This window comes from Panthera onca, chromosome D4 (genome assembly GCF_046562875.1).
Source record: "Panthera onca isolate mPanOnc1 chromosome D4, mPanOnc1 haplotype 2, whole genome shotgun sequence".
Classification (NCBI taxonomy): Eukaryota; Metazoa; Chordata; class Mammalia; order Carnivora; family Felidae; genus Panthera; species Panthera onca.
Window position 1 is genome coordinate 92,332,878 of NC_138351.1, and position 14,101 is coordinate 92,346,978.

Here is a 14,101-nt window from a genome sequence, read left to right on the forward strand (position 1 = left end):
GATTGTTGAGAGACAGAGAGAGGCAGAGCGCAAGCAGGGGAGGGGCAGAGAGAGGGAGACACAGAATCCGAAGCAGGTTCCAGGCTCTGAGCCGTCCGCACAGAGCCTGACGCGGGGCTCGAACCCACGAGCCGAAGTCGGACACTTAACCGACTGAGCCACCCAGGCGCCCCATGTGGGGCTCAGAAACTTTTTTTTTTAATGTTTATTTATTTATTTCGGGGGGGGGGGCGAGGGAGAGAGGGAGACGGAATGAATCCCAAGCCGGCTCCGTGCTGTCAGTGCAGACCCCGACACGGGACTCAGACTCACGAGCCGAGACATCATGACAGGAGCTGAGATCAAAAGTCAGACACTTAACCACCCAGGTGTCCCCCTCCTTTTTTTTTTTTTTTTCCTTAAGTTGTTCTGGGGGTTGATGAGTCTCCTGGGAAGCTAGGGAAGACTCACAATAACTATGTATTTATGTATTTATGTATTTATGTATTTATGTATGTATGTATTTGTTTATTTATTTATAAGAGCAAGCAAGCGCGCCCTCATGAGCGGGGGACAGGTAGAAAGAGAGGGAGAGAGAGAATCCCAAGCAGGATCTGGCTGTCAGTGCAGAGCCTGATGCGGGGCTCGAACCCACGGACCGTGAGATCATGACCTGAGCTGAAATCGAGAGTCGGATGCTCAACTGAAGCGCGCCATCCGGGCGCCCCACGATAACTAAACTTTTGACAGACTTGTGTAGAAACTGTAATGCAGGAACACAAACTGCTCGATGCCTCCAGGGTCATGACGGGTAAAGACCGCATGAAAGCGGAGGAGGCAGTTGAGGCCCTGGGCCCCGTCCTGGCCTGAATGTGGGTTTAAGGCTGAGGACAAGCTTTAAGTCCATGGCCTTAAGGCTTCCCGCAGGGTTCTGTGTGGGGGTGAACAGGGCAGCGGCCTTAGCTGGAGGAGGTCTGGCTGTCCTGAGGTTTCCAGATGCAGGCTGCAGGGTGGGACAGGAGCAGGAGAAAACAAGTCATTCCTTCATGCCAGACCCCCCCATGGGCCCTGGGGACAGAGCCCTGCTGTCACAGAGCTGCCACACTGGAGCGGGGACAGCCGATAAATGGGCCACGCGAGTAAGAGACGGAGGTGGAGAGGGGAGCCCCGACCAAGTTGGGGCCACAGGCCCAGCCTTTTGCACACACCCTTTTCCCTCCCACAGCAGAAAGCTCAGGCCCTATTTCTGTACTCCTTTGACAGATGAGGAAACCAGGGTTGGGGAGATTAAGTGACTCCATTCCGGGCACTCAGCAGTCCCCAGAGGCCCAACCTCAGTGGTGTTGAAACTCCAAGAGCCTGGGCTGATTAGGGGACGGTCACTGGGGCCGCTGTGGGTTTCTTCCCAAGGCAGCCCAGCCTCTCAAGAGGCCCCAGGGAGGGGCCACGGCACCAGGCCTGACAGGTAGTTAGCCAGGGGCTGGGATGCCCAAATGCCAGCCTCTGTCACATTCCTCTTACAGATTCTGCTCCTAGAGACTTCCAGCCTCACGGAAGGTTACCCCACCGAGCCACCTGGGCAGCACAAGTGAGCACGAGGAAGGGAAAGGTGGGGACCTGCGTCCTTCCATCAAAGCCAGGTCCCCAGGGAGAGCCCAGGTTCCTGCTACATTCCTCGCACGGGTACTCTTTGGATCAGCAGGCTACCCAAGGAGGGTCCTCAGGGTCCTGGACATTCGGTCAGCAGCCTTGACAGCCTGGCTGGTCAGGGGCAGCCTCTGTGGACTCCAACCAGGCTCTGCAAGGCCAAGACCAGGTGGAGAGGATCTTTGGTTTGGCCGGAGGAGGAGTGAGGTGGGATCATCCTGATGGCGCGTGCCCAGGCCGTCCTAGAGGAGGAGACCCAGACGACAGGAAAGGAACGCAGCCTTGGAGATGACTAACACAGGAGTCTGTAAACCCGGGCTTCCGGAGGGGTGCTATGAGGACCACAGGTCTAAGGTGTCAACCTGCAGATTCTCATCATCCACTCCTTGGCCTTCTCCCACTTTGGAAACTAGAAAGGCAAGGTTTTCCCCACGGGCGCCTTGCTCTGGAGTCTTGCCTGGGGTGTGTCAAGGGTCCTGGGCTCCCAGGGAAGGGGCAGCGTGGATGGTCCGGGAAGGTGTTGGCCTGTCCTGCAAACTGTTTTCCAGGCCCCCAGGCTCTGGCATCTCAGCTCTCCCACACGTTAGCTCTGTGACCCAGGGCAAGTCAGCCCACCTCTCAGAGTCTCAGTTTCCTCACCTGTAGGACAGGTGGCACATTCTGGAACCACAGAATGGCTGAATGGGCTCAGGGGAGACCGCAGTCACTCTAACATTAGAAAGATGCGTGCATTTCCGCGGGAGAACGCCTGAGCACCCTGAAGTAAACCCAGCGACCCCAGGGGCTTGGGATGGGTCCAGCCCACACAAGCCAACTTGACCTTGCAACCGGCAGGTTCAGCCAACACAGAGGAAAACCTGTCCCTAGACATTTTGATGGGGTCTCACGTACGCAAGGTGCGCCCACCTTATATTACAGCTGGATAAAACTGTTCTCGTGTATACACCTGAGGAATGGCCACCCAAAACAAGACCCGAAACGTGTCCATGAGCTGAGCTTTTGAAAACACAGAAGAGCCAAGGGTCTCTGCTGTTGCCCACTCCTGGAATCTCAGGATGGGGACCTTTAGCTCATTCCTGCTCCTCCCGGCGCAGATGGGGAAACTGAGGCTGGCGGACCGACCAGGGCTTTGGGCAGAGCCGTGAACACCCCCTGCTCCCTGCCAGCTCCGGCGGCTCGGCGCCTTCTCGCACGCCAGCGGCATTGCGCTCTCGACCCCCGCGCCAGGGGGACGCGAGCTGGGCGGCGGGCCCAGGCGGAGAAGGGTAGACGGAGGGGGCGCGGCCGAGCGCGGCTCCTCCCCGGGCGGGGCCGCCCCTGCGCGCGCGCGCGCGCGCGCCGAAGCCCCGCCCCCGCCCTTCGCGCGCGCCCCCGCCGAGCTAATTAGGCGCGCGGTTTGTTTACAAACACGGGGCTGGGCAGGTGCGCGCCGCCCCAACGGCGCGCGGCTGGGGTTCGAGGGCGGCCCCCCCCCCCCCACCCCCGGGCTCCGGGGTCCCCGGGCGGGAGTGGCGGCGGGAGGGCCGCCGCCGGCCGCGCTCCTGCCTTTTCCACGCCTCCCGCGGGCACCAGGAAATTCGCCCGTGGGCCCGAGTCCCCCGCGCGGCGGGGCGGGCGGCGGGGATGCAGGGCTGGCCACGCGGGCCCGGGCTAGGGGCGGCCGCCGGGGGTCCCCGCCCCGCCCCGCCCCGCGCGCCCCCCGGGCCGGGCCCGCTCGCGGCCGGGTCGGCGGGGCGGGCAGCGGGCGGGGGCGCGCGGGGCGGGGCGCGGCGCCGGCGGGGCCGGGACATGTAGTCCGCGCGCCGCGGCCTCCCCTGGGCGGCCCCAGCGCGGGCCCGGCCGCGGACTACGACTCCCGCCAGGCGCCGCGGCGCAGCGCATGAGCCCTGCTCGGCTCCGGCGCGTCTATTATGCTGCCGGGGCCGGCGAGCCAAAGAGGAGCCGGCCGCGCGGGCCGGGAGGGACGGCCGCTGGAGCCGCCGAGGCCAAGTACGCCTTTCTCTTGCTTCCTTGCGCGCGCGGGGCGGCGGGCGGCGCGGGCGGCGGCGGGCCGGGCGGGCCGGGGAGCGCGGCCCCGTGCGCCCCGCGCGGGCCGCCGGCGCGTCCCGGGAGCCGGGCGCCCCGGCCGCCGCCGCCTTTGTGCGCGGCCACGATGCAACAAAGCGCGGCGGCCGCCCGGGGTCGCGGCGGCGGCGGCGGCGGCGGCGGCGGCGGCGCGGGCTCCCTCCCCTCCGCCCTCGCCCGCGCCCTCCCGGCCGCCCGCGCCCCGGGCTGGGGGCGTCACCGCAGCTGGGGCGTGCAGCCCGGAGTTGGCACGGCCCGCGCGCCCCGCGCCAACCCGGCCTCCCGCGCCCTCCCTCGCGGAAGGGATTTTTTTCCCCCTTTCCTCTGCCCGCCATCTTTCGGAGGGGGGAACGAGGGAGGACGCGGAGGGGAAGGTGCGCGGCGGCGTCCCGGGCCCGCCGTGCGCGGCGGCGCCACTTTCCCGGCGCCCGCCCGCCCTGGCTGCGGCCCCTCGGGGCTCGCGCTGGGGGCCCGGCGCCGCCGCCGCCGCCCCCGGGGCGGGGGGCGAGACCAGGCCGGGCCCGCCTCGGAGTGGCGCGGGCAGCTTCCTCCCAGAGTTAGGGGCCCCGCGCTGACTTTGAGCCCCTTTGAGTTGCTGGGTCGTTGCGGCCAGGCCAGGAGGAGACCCAGTTCCCGTTTTGAAATGAGCCTGAAAAGCGCTTAATCCGGGCGAGGTCGACATGGAGCGGGAGGAGCGGGGTGCTTCTCCCCTTTCCCACTCGGGGTGGGCACCGGCCTGATCATGGCACAAGCCCATCGGGGAGGAATGCCCGCCACGCAGACCTCGAACGTCCCCGTGGCCCTAGTGGGCTCCTCCGTGAATAAAGCTGGGGGCCCCGGGGAGCGCGCTCTCTCTCTCTCTCTCTCTCTCTCTCTCTCTCTCTCTCTCTTTCTCTCCCCCTCTCCCTCTCCCTTTCCCTCTCCCTCTCCCTCTCCCTCTCCCTCCACCGGTTGCTCATATGGGGGCAGGGCTAGCGTGGAGCCTTGTGCGGCCTCCGTTCCCTCGGGGGCCCAGGAACGATTTTGGAAAGCTGGGAGTGGGGACGCAGAATGGGGTCTGCTAGGTGGCCCGCTTGGGGCGGGTTCCTCCTGTGAATTCTCTCTGTTGAGCCCATTCCCCCAGTGTCCCGCGACCCTTCATTTTGGCTGAAAGCTTTCTGCCCAGACCTACAGAACTGGCGTCCCTCCCCCCTCTGCTAACTTGGTTATTGACTGCAAAGTTAACGTGGTGGGTGTGGGGCGGGTATTGTGCATCAGTGGGCAAACTAACGGGCAAGAGGAAAATGAGGGAAACAATCCCTCCGGCCGCTCCTCGTGCTCCCCCACCCCACTGAGGACGAAGAAGGGAGTTTTGTTCGCTATCTCCCTTACTCTTTTTCTTTAAGATGGGGATTCTTTTCTTGGGTCTGTGGCGTGGCCCTGGGAGATCCTGAAGTCTATGCAAAGTTGCCTGGCCTGGCATTTTGGTGGGGACAGGGGAGTAGTTTTGGCTGCAAAGGGGTCAAAGAAATGTCTGAATCTGTGCAGGGGGTCAGTTCTCAGGAGGTAAGGACCTCTTCTCCTTCCCAGGGGCCCTTCGCAGCAGCCCTAAAGGTGGCCTCTCATTTGCAAATAAAGCTCTGTGTTTGCCCTTTTCTGTCTTGAGGCCTTGACGTGTGCTGGTGGTTACAGATAAGGAAAGATAGGGCACACAGCGGGGAGGGACGGACAGGAGGTGACGTGGGCAGCGGAGGGGCATTTCTCTCTGACCTTTCTGGTGACCTGGGGGGGCCTGCCTCAGCCCCTGGGCATCTGGAAGCTACCTCCAAGCAGCTCCTCAGAGGCCTAGATCCTGTCCCAGCCCTGCCACGGGGATGTTCAGGGAAGAGGGATTTAAGACGCTTTTCTGGGGTGGACATTCGACACCGTTTTGATCTTTATTTTGTTTTTAGGAAGTAGAGTAATTGATTTCCTTCAGCAACAGCTTGCCCGTGCTTTGGAAGCGCGCTTCGAATAAAGGACGGGATTTGTAAACACTGGGCTCCCGCCTTTGACTCTCAGGCAGTCCTGGGCAGAAAGTGAAAGTGGAGGGGGGGCCCCTCCAGCGCACCGCCCAGCCCAGCTCGCTGCTGCAGCCCGCGGCTCCTTCCTGTGCCCGCCTCCTGCAGGCTGGCAACTTGCCAGCCGCCAGAGCCGGGTGCCCGGCAAGTGGTGAGGTGCACGGCCACTTCCTGGTTCTAGGTGGCGGAGCTTTCCTGGGGGGGCGCTGTTCTCCCCCTCCCCCCCGCCCCGAGCAGAGTGGTTCTGGTCCTTCTTTTTTTTTTTTCCTCCCTAACTGGTCTTTGAACTGTAACCAGGGGCACCCCAAAGGCAAGCCCCGGATACCTGGCCTCAGCGGGTCGGGCGCCAGTTGAGGCAGTCTTTGTTTTGCAAGGAAATTTTAGTGGACCATGGCAGAAAGTGGCACCCTGCTCGTTGCACACGTGCCTCTGGGAACTCGGGGTGCCCCAGGGACTCGAGTCTTCTTGGGAGTGCGCCTCCCCTCCTGCCTGAGGCTTTGTCCTTTTGTTTGAGCAGAAGAGACCAACAGGTGTCCCCGCAGTGGCTGGGCCGCCTGGCGTGCTTGGGCCGGGAGCACCGGTCACCATCCAGGTGCCCAGGTGGTGCCCGCTGTGTCCACGAGGCCCTTTGGTGCTCACACCCCCGCTCCGGGCACCTGTGCTCCTGCCATCCGAGAATCGTGGAGTGGGGGGGGGGGGGGAGCTTAAAGGCAGAGTGTCATGTTTGGGGATCATTCACACAGTGGTGGTTTGCATTTGAAGTCTGGCTCCTGGATGCACGTTTGCGGTGGAGATGGTGGGGACCTGTGTGTGTGTGTGGCCGGGGCTTTCGGCTCCGCTGTTTAGTGCTACCGGGGAGTGTTGATTTCTTTTGCCAGCTTTGAACTGTTCTAGAACAGTCTGCTCTCAACTGGCTCCTTCCTAGGCCCTTTACAACCTGCAGCGAGAGCCAGCTGAAAGATGTGTTTTGAAGGAAGCCCCCTCCTCCCCGCCGCAGGTCCCAGAAGTACTGGGGGACCTCGTCAGAAGTTAGTGAGGTGTTCGGAAGTACTGTTCCAGCCCCTCAAAAAAGGTCACCCGGAGTGCAGTGACAGTTCGGGTGTTCCTCGCTCATTTTCTCTGTGTGCGGTTGAAGTCGGGCTCGGTGGCTGGTGTGGGACCGTGATCAGGACGTGCCGGTGGCTGCGGTGGGGGCCCCGTTGGGGTCCTGGGCACCAAGTGCCCCAGGACATGGAGGTGGGAATGCCTTCACCTGCTGGCTGCTGTCACGGTGGCCGCTGCCCGCAGACAGGAACACGTTCGCAGGTGTGTGTGGCCGGACCCTCGTAACGTGTTACTAGAAGGAAAAGGAGCCATTTCAGGTCTGTGACTAGGCCGAGGGGATGCCTTTCCCGTACAGGGGCAGTGACCGGAGGGTGTCACGGGGGTGCAGCGTGCGTGTAAGGGGCAGAGAGTGGCACGGGCCTCCCGAAGGGGGTGATTCCCCCAGCTGATGGCCGGCTGCTTCCAGCACCAGCCTTGGCGTGGATGGGCACTCGCGGTTGAGAGCTCCGGCTAGGCTGGCCGTCGGCTCCCGGGCAAGGTCCGCGCCCGCTGGACTCCGTCCTCACTGCCTCCGGGCTGTCCCGGCCGGGGTGGGTGTGGGTCTGGGCTTAGAGACACAGATGACCCGGCCACTGTCCCCTGTGATGGCAGAAAGTCCCCACGGGCCTGTCAGAGAGGCCGAGGAGCGCCGGGGAATAGAGCTTGGGGTACATGCAGGCGCTTGGGCTGCGGGAACTCCAGCACCGCGGGCGGGTTCCCAGGGAGCACAGGGCTGCGGTGACGTCACCACCGTGGGTACCGTTCCCAGCGGGCACTAGGGCGGTGGCAGCATCTGCGCTGTGGGCAGTATTCCCGTGAGTCCTGGGTTGTAGTAACACCTACATGATATCCCAGCGAGCGCCAGGGCCGTGGTGACACCACTACCGTGGGTACCGTTCCCGGGACCGCCAGGGCGGCGGTACTCCCAGCGCGTGTGGGCCGTGGTGACATCCACTAGATGCCGAGGGTGGCCAGGGGCTCAGGAGGTCCCTGCTCCTCACGCCGCGTGTCGCTGAGCGGCCTTGTTTGGGGAGCAGAGGCCAGGCCGTGGTGGGCGGCAGCCTAGCCTGGCGTGGGGCGAGGTGGGGTCGGGACCCCGTCAGGCGTGGCGGTCAGCTCTCCGGGCTCCCTTGGCGGGCCCTCGGAGCTCCTGGCAGCCCGGCACGGCAGCGGTTGAAGCGGTGCCCGCCCGTGACGTGGTCTGGTTCCCGTCAGGCGACTGGGCGCTCCCGCCTCCCTTCCCGGGATGGAACACGCCGGGGCCCGTGGGCTGCACCCCACACCGGGCAGGCCCGCCACAGCCTCGTGGTAGAAAGTCGACAGGCCGAAGGAGTGGCCAGGGCGCCGAACCCTGGTGCTCATGGGGCCGGGCCCCCGCCTCTGTATGTGTGCGGGGCCACTCGGCCTCCAGCGTCCTCGGGGAGACCAGCTGTCCCGAGCGGACGGTCCGTCCCTCCCCTGGACGAGTGTGGATGCCAGTCACTCTGTCCTCACGTTGTCTGTCCCCTGAAGACATTTCCCTTTGAGCCGCGGGTCACTTGCCCCTTCCTGGCCCCATGGAAGGTGTCATTCAGTGCGGCCTGTGGCCTGGCCTTGGGGGGTGCCCTCCGGGGATGCATAGGGGTGTTGCTGGGCTCCCCCACCGCTGACACCAGATTCTGGCCCGCCAGGTGCCTGGGCCAGGGCTCAGCGTATCCGAGCGCGTGTGTGTGTGTGTGTGTGTGTGTGTCTGTCTGTCTGTCTCTGGGCGTGTGTGTGTCTGTGTGTGTGTGTGTGTGTCTGTCTGTCTGTCTGTCTCTGGGCCTTCACACCCGTTGAGAGGCACCCTTAGTATGGTGGGGGGAGGTCAAAAGACATATGGAGATGTACGGAGACAGAGCCTCGCAGCGGCGACGGGGTGCGGCTGGTGAGCCGTGAGCCCCACTTGGCAGTGGGGTCTCAGGTCCGTGTCGAGGCCGATGTTCGGCCAAGAAAGCAGCCCTTCGGAGGTGGGCTTCCCCAAGGAGGGCCGACGGGGTGGGGAGAAGTGTAAGACCTTAGCAAACAGCAGGCTGAAGAAGCATGAGGTGGGCCAGGGGCCCGGGCCCCCAGGTGCTGTGGGTACAGAGCCCAGAGGACAAGGCGGTGGGGGGGGGTCGTCAGGAAGGTCAGGACCGCAGTGCGGGTTGGTCTGCGGGCCAGGCACGGGGCCTTGGGACAGTCCTATAGACCCAGTGGAGTGGCTGCACGTTAGATGGGCCTGGGCCAGCCGGGGTCAGGTCCCGTGCTTCGGGAGAGCAGGTGTGACCTAGACCCAGGGCGCGCTCCCTGCCTGAGCGGGTTGTGACAGGCCCAGCCTCCCGGTCTACTCCCCTCCCCTGGGGTCCCCTCCCCTGGCCCCACAGGAAGAGGCAGTTGGCTCTGTCTGTCATGGGAGCCGACCCTGGCCTCACGGATCCCGTTTCCTGAGACCTGGATGGCCAGCCCCAGGGCGGCCGCCTGTCAGCGTGTGCCGCCTGGGGGCACAGGTTGTCCGGCTCTGGGGCGGCACTCCGCTCCCGTCTGCTGGGCGGGGAATCTGCCTCCTCCTGGCCGGGTGACCTTGTGCCCCTTCAGCCCTGAGCCTCCGTCCCCCCTGGAAGACGGAGCTCACACGGCCTCCCACGGGTGCCGTGAGTGTGGCCGTGGGGGCCCCCAGGGGCACAGAGAGAGAGAGAGAGAGCGCCCTCCCGCACCTCCCTCAGGAGGCCGAGTGTTTGAAGGCCGTCCTCGTTGCTGGTGGGAACTGTGGGTCTGAGCAGGACAAGGCAGCATAGGCAGTCTCCGGCCCTGCCCCGTGTCCCCTTCCCTGGCTGAGACTGGGGACAGACCCCTACCAGTGACCTCCCCCTTCAAAGACAGCGTCCTCGGTGCCTCCTCTCCTCCCAGGACGTGCCACGGTCTCCGCTCAGATGCTCCCCATGCCAGGGTCCCGCCGAGGACCTCCACCGACCCCTCCCCTATGGTCCCTCGACCCTCCCTTTGAAAGCTGGGGCTCCTGCACCCCCCCCCCCCCCCCCGGCACAAATAAAGGCTCCTTGCTCTGGGCCAGGCCAGCCCGGAAATGCCCCGTGTGGCCCCTGCCCCCTCCCGGTCTCATCGCCCCATGGCTGAAGGTGCTCCAGGGCCACCTGCAAGCGAGTGTCCGTGTGTCCCTCGTTTCTGTCCCCCGCCAGCCTCCGTTCCGGCTGCCCGGGAGCGGCCAACTCTGCCTGCCTCCGGCGCCACCTGTGGGCGGCCGCTGCCCCGTCTTGGGGGTGTTTTCCAAGGTGGCGCCTGGACCGAGGATCCTACTCATTTGTCCGGGGACCCCGGATAAGGGGTCTTTCCTGATGCCCCCGTGGGCTGAGTGAGCCTCCGGTGGACTTCTGTGTTCTATCCGGGATCCTAGTTCCCCGTGGAGGAGGGAGGTGGGTCCCAGAGGCTGGGTCCAAGCCCCTTGGGAAGTGGTGGGGGGCCGGCCGGCTGGCTCCGGGCCAGCCCCCACCTCGCCGCCTGCAGCCCGGGGCCCGTCTCCCACCTTCCCCCCTCCCCCCCCAAGGCCCGGCACAGAGCCCCTCACAGAGTGGAGCGTGTGTAGCCCCTGAGGGTTGGTGGCCAGTCTGCCCCCTCCCCTCCCCTGCCACCTGCCCACTTTGGGGACTCCGGATCTCTGGCTTTCACTTGTGTTTGAGGGTTTTTGTGGTTTATCTGAGTTTCCGCTCTGGGCAGTTTCAGATCCTCCAGAGTTGAAGGCGGCCTGTCTCCACTTTGACCTTCACCCGCTTTGCACGTGCTGCCTTCCTGCCCTGGCGGGCATCCTCTGGGAAGTGGGGCAGGTGCCCTGTGCCTCCGTCCTCCCCCTCCGAGGAACCGGGCTCCCTCCCTGCCTGGCGGTGCTTAGCGCAGAGTGGGCACTTGGCGGAGGCTTCCTGGCTGTCCCTGGAAGGAGTGCCACTTGCCTGCCGTCTGCAGGGCCGTGTCGGAGTGGAGTCCCCGCTCGGTGAACGGGAGGGCTGCCCGTGCAGACGGGGAGGGCCGTCTGTGCAATAAATAGCTTTCCGGGGTAGAGCGGCTGCCAGCGGGTGCGTGGGGAGCCGGAGGCTGCTGGTCTACGGGGAGGCTTAAACGTGAAATTAATCGCTCCCACGTCATGTGTGCTTACAAACCTTCAGGCCCACGTTCTAGAAGAACGGTTTCCAGCCAGCTGGCAGGCCCGCGGGCCCTGATGCCGGTGAATTGGCGCCATGCGTTTTCTTCCTGTTTAGCCCAGAAGATGAGACCCTTACCCTGTCCCCTGGGAGCGGCTGGGGCGGGGGCAGGGCAGACTTCGCAGCTTACAGATTGTACATGTCCCGTGTCTGAAGGTGCTGGGGTCTCTTTGGCACCCACACTTCCCGCGCTTTGGACCTGCATGGGGGTCCTCTTCCTAGCCAGGTGAGGGGGGGGGAGTGGGGAGCAAGGTCGTGTCCCCCAGATCTCACAGCTGCTGTGAGCGGGGTGGGGGGGGGTGCAGGGTCCTGAACACCCAAGGAAAAGGGGTTCACCCTGTTCTGGTGCTGTAGGAGCTTCCAGCGCAGTCCATAGCCCCCAGGGTGCCCAGCTTCTCCTGGTTTGTCCTGTCTCCAGACCCCCACTCATTTTCAGGCTCCACCCCCACTATCGGGATGCAAGCTCTGGGCGCGTTTCATTCATAAGACTCTGAGCGCCTGTCTCTGGAAGATAGTAGCCCCAGAAGACTGAAAGCCGCAATGCCTCTATTGCCCCCAAAGTCCTAACGCTGAATCCAAAAGATTACCAGAGTGCTGAAGGAAACGCCCCTCGATTCACTTTGCGGCAGGCATTTCTAGCAGCCTGGCTCAGGCGCCAGAGTCCGGGGCCACCTCCCAGCAGCCCTCGCCCACCCGTGACTGCCAAGAGCGTGCAATGGAGCAGCACAGGCCGGTCCCCTTCCGTGCGACCTGGGAGTCCCAGGTGGGTGTACAAGTTGACCCCGGGGACGGGCAGCCTTCCGTGTCACGCGGATCCACCCAGCTACAACGGGGTTGGACCCTTCTGGTGCCCCAGTCTGCCTTTGTTTCCCCCTCGATTTGGGGGCCCCAGGGCGCCCCCACTGGAGACTCCCTCGAGGAGGTGCCGGAGGTCCCCAGCAGTAGACGCAGGAGCAAGCCGAGCCGGCAGTTTTCTGTGTCTTCTGTCCCCGGCCAGCGCAGCAGGGCGGGCTTCTGCCCCGCTGTTTCTCCCGGGCCTGGCGTGGCCAAGGGGCGGGGCTGGGGTGTCCCGTGTTCCCGCAGGGAGCTCAGGCGTGTTGGGGCAGAGAGGGGCTGGCGCCCACCCGGAGGGGCAGGCCCGGGGGAGAGCAGTGGGTGCGGCAAGAGCCTCCCTGCTCCTCTGACACGTGTGATGCTTCTGTGTGCGTGGCTGGCTGGGTGGCTCATGGTCATAACGTGTGGGGTTGGGAGGACGTTGAGGGGCCGGTCCCGGTCCGCCGGGACACGGAGGTGAGGTGCAAGGCTGTGTTTACCTTAGGCGGACATGTTTTCAATGTCTGTCCCACGTGTGACCTCCGTGTGTCCGCACAGCATCCCGTAATGGGCGTACAGAGACTCGTGGCTGTGGTCCCCGGCCCTTGGCTGTGCTGAGTCCCCCTCCCCGGGTGACTTGGGAACCGGGGCACCTAATTTTCTTCCAGCCCAACATGCCAGAGTCACCCAGCTCCCTAGCCGTTGCCCAGGATGTCCCTGGTCTCCATATCCTCGTGGGTGGGAAGCCATGCCGCCTGTGTTTCTGTCCGTGGGGCTGGGTTGGGAGCGCTCGGTAGGGCGACGGCAATGCTGGAGGTCGGCCAGCGAGGAGAGCCGAGTTTTGAACCCTGGTGTGGAGACCCGGGCGGGTGCTCCTTGCCGCCCTCTGGGCAGCCCCCCTGGCCTGGTGCCCTTGATGTCGGTATGGTGACAGCAGGACGGTCACCTTCTTCGGCTGCCTGGGTCCTGTCCCTCGAACGCCCAGCTCAGGAAATACGCCGAGGACAGGGAGCCTCAGCCTTGTCATCTGTGAGCCTGCACGGTCACTGACCTCATAGGTCACACGCGCGTCTCGGCACCAGCAGAGGGAAGGGGCTCGTGGCCGCGGCCGACCGCTCCGCGTGTCGCTCTGTGTTTTCTCTGCTCGCCCGGGGTGGGGGGGGGGCAGCCGTGAGGGCTGGGCCTGAGGGTGGTGGGTGCTGGCTGGTGGGGTCGGCCCTGCTCCTGGACACGTCCCAGGGAGAGGCTGCTCGGGGCACTGTGGGCGTCCGGGGACCGGTGGCCACCCTGGGAGCTGTTGTTGCGGGATTCCACGGCAGCCGACCTTCACAGCACGTTAGACCTCCCTGTCATTTTGCGCTTTTCCATTACAGATTTTTAGTTCGTGGCTGAACCCTGTGAGGGGGTCGGCTAGTGGTCTGTGTAAGTTTTTTTTGTTTTTTGTTTTTTTTTTAAATGTTTTATTTACTTTGGAGAGAGAGAGAGAGACCTGAGTGTGAGTGGGGGAGGGTCAGAGAGAGGGAGACACAGGATCCGAAGCAGCTCCAGGCTCCAAGCTGTCGGCACAGAGCCCGACGTGGGGCTCGAACTCACAAACCGTGAGATCATGGCCTGAGCCGAAGTCGGACGCCTAACCGACTGAGCCACCGAGGCACCCCAAGTTTTAATTTCTTTCTGGAAGCGTCATTTGCTTCCTGGTCTCAGAACGCAGCCCTGATCCCACCCAGGGAGGCTGATGGGTAGTGTGCCGGCTCCGTGTGCCTCTGGGCCGAGTGGCAGGAACGATGCTCTGGGTCTTGTGCCTGTGCTTTGCCCTGAGGGGTGGGCTGGGTCCGGGTAGCCTGGGTGTGGCCGGTGGGACCCCAGGGGCTGGCCACGCTGCTGGGTGCCACCCTGTACTTTGGGGTCAAGGTGGCCCTGGGGTTTCCCCTCCCGGGAGCTTGCTGGGCTGCTCAGCCCTTCCCCTGACCCCAAGTCCGCGGCCCCAGGCCTCGGAGGAGAAACGGGCGCTCCGAACGCTTGGCCGTGAACCGAGTGCAGGACTGGGGTTGGCTGGTGCTCGAGCGGTGTTTCGAAATAGAAATTCCTTTATGCTCTTCCTTTTGCAAAAGAAACGGGTTTTAAACACAACCTACCTGTTCAGAAACCCAAGCAGAGGGTGAGAGCCCCCGTCCTCGCGGGCTGGTGTGCAGGTCCTTGCCCATCATCCGCCTCCCGGTGGGGGTTCCCACGGTGGCCTGTGGCTCTCCTTCGTCCTCGTCAGCGTCT

The 14,101-nt window shown here is 64.3% G+C and overlaps 1 protein-coding gene across 3 annotated transcripts in view; it reads left to right on the plus strand.

The window, feature by feature from the left end:
* The window catches only part of BRD3 (bromodomain containing 3), a 68,273-nt gene that overhangs the window by 29,837 nt on the left and 24,335 nt on the right, over window positions 1–14,101 (plus strand). For 2 of the 3 annotated variants that reach the window (XM_078436277.2, XM_078436280.2), the window contains exon 1: window positions 3,485–3,615. The exons of the other annotated variant lie outside the window; for it this stretch is intronic. The gene's annotated coding sequence lies outside the window, so the exon portion shown is untranslated. Of the gene's footprint in view, window positions 1–3,484; window positions 3,616–14,101 lie in introns of those variants that run through there. 3 annotated transcript variants of the gene reach the window in all.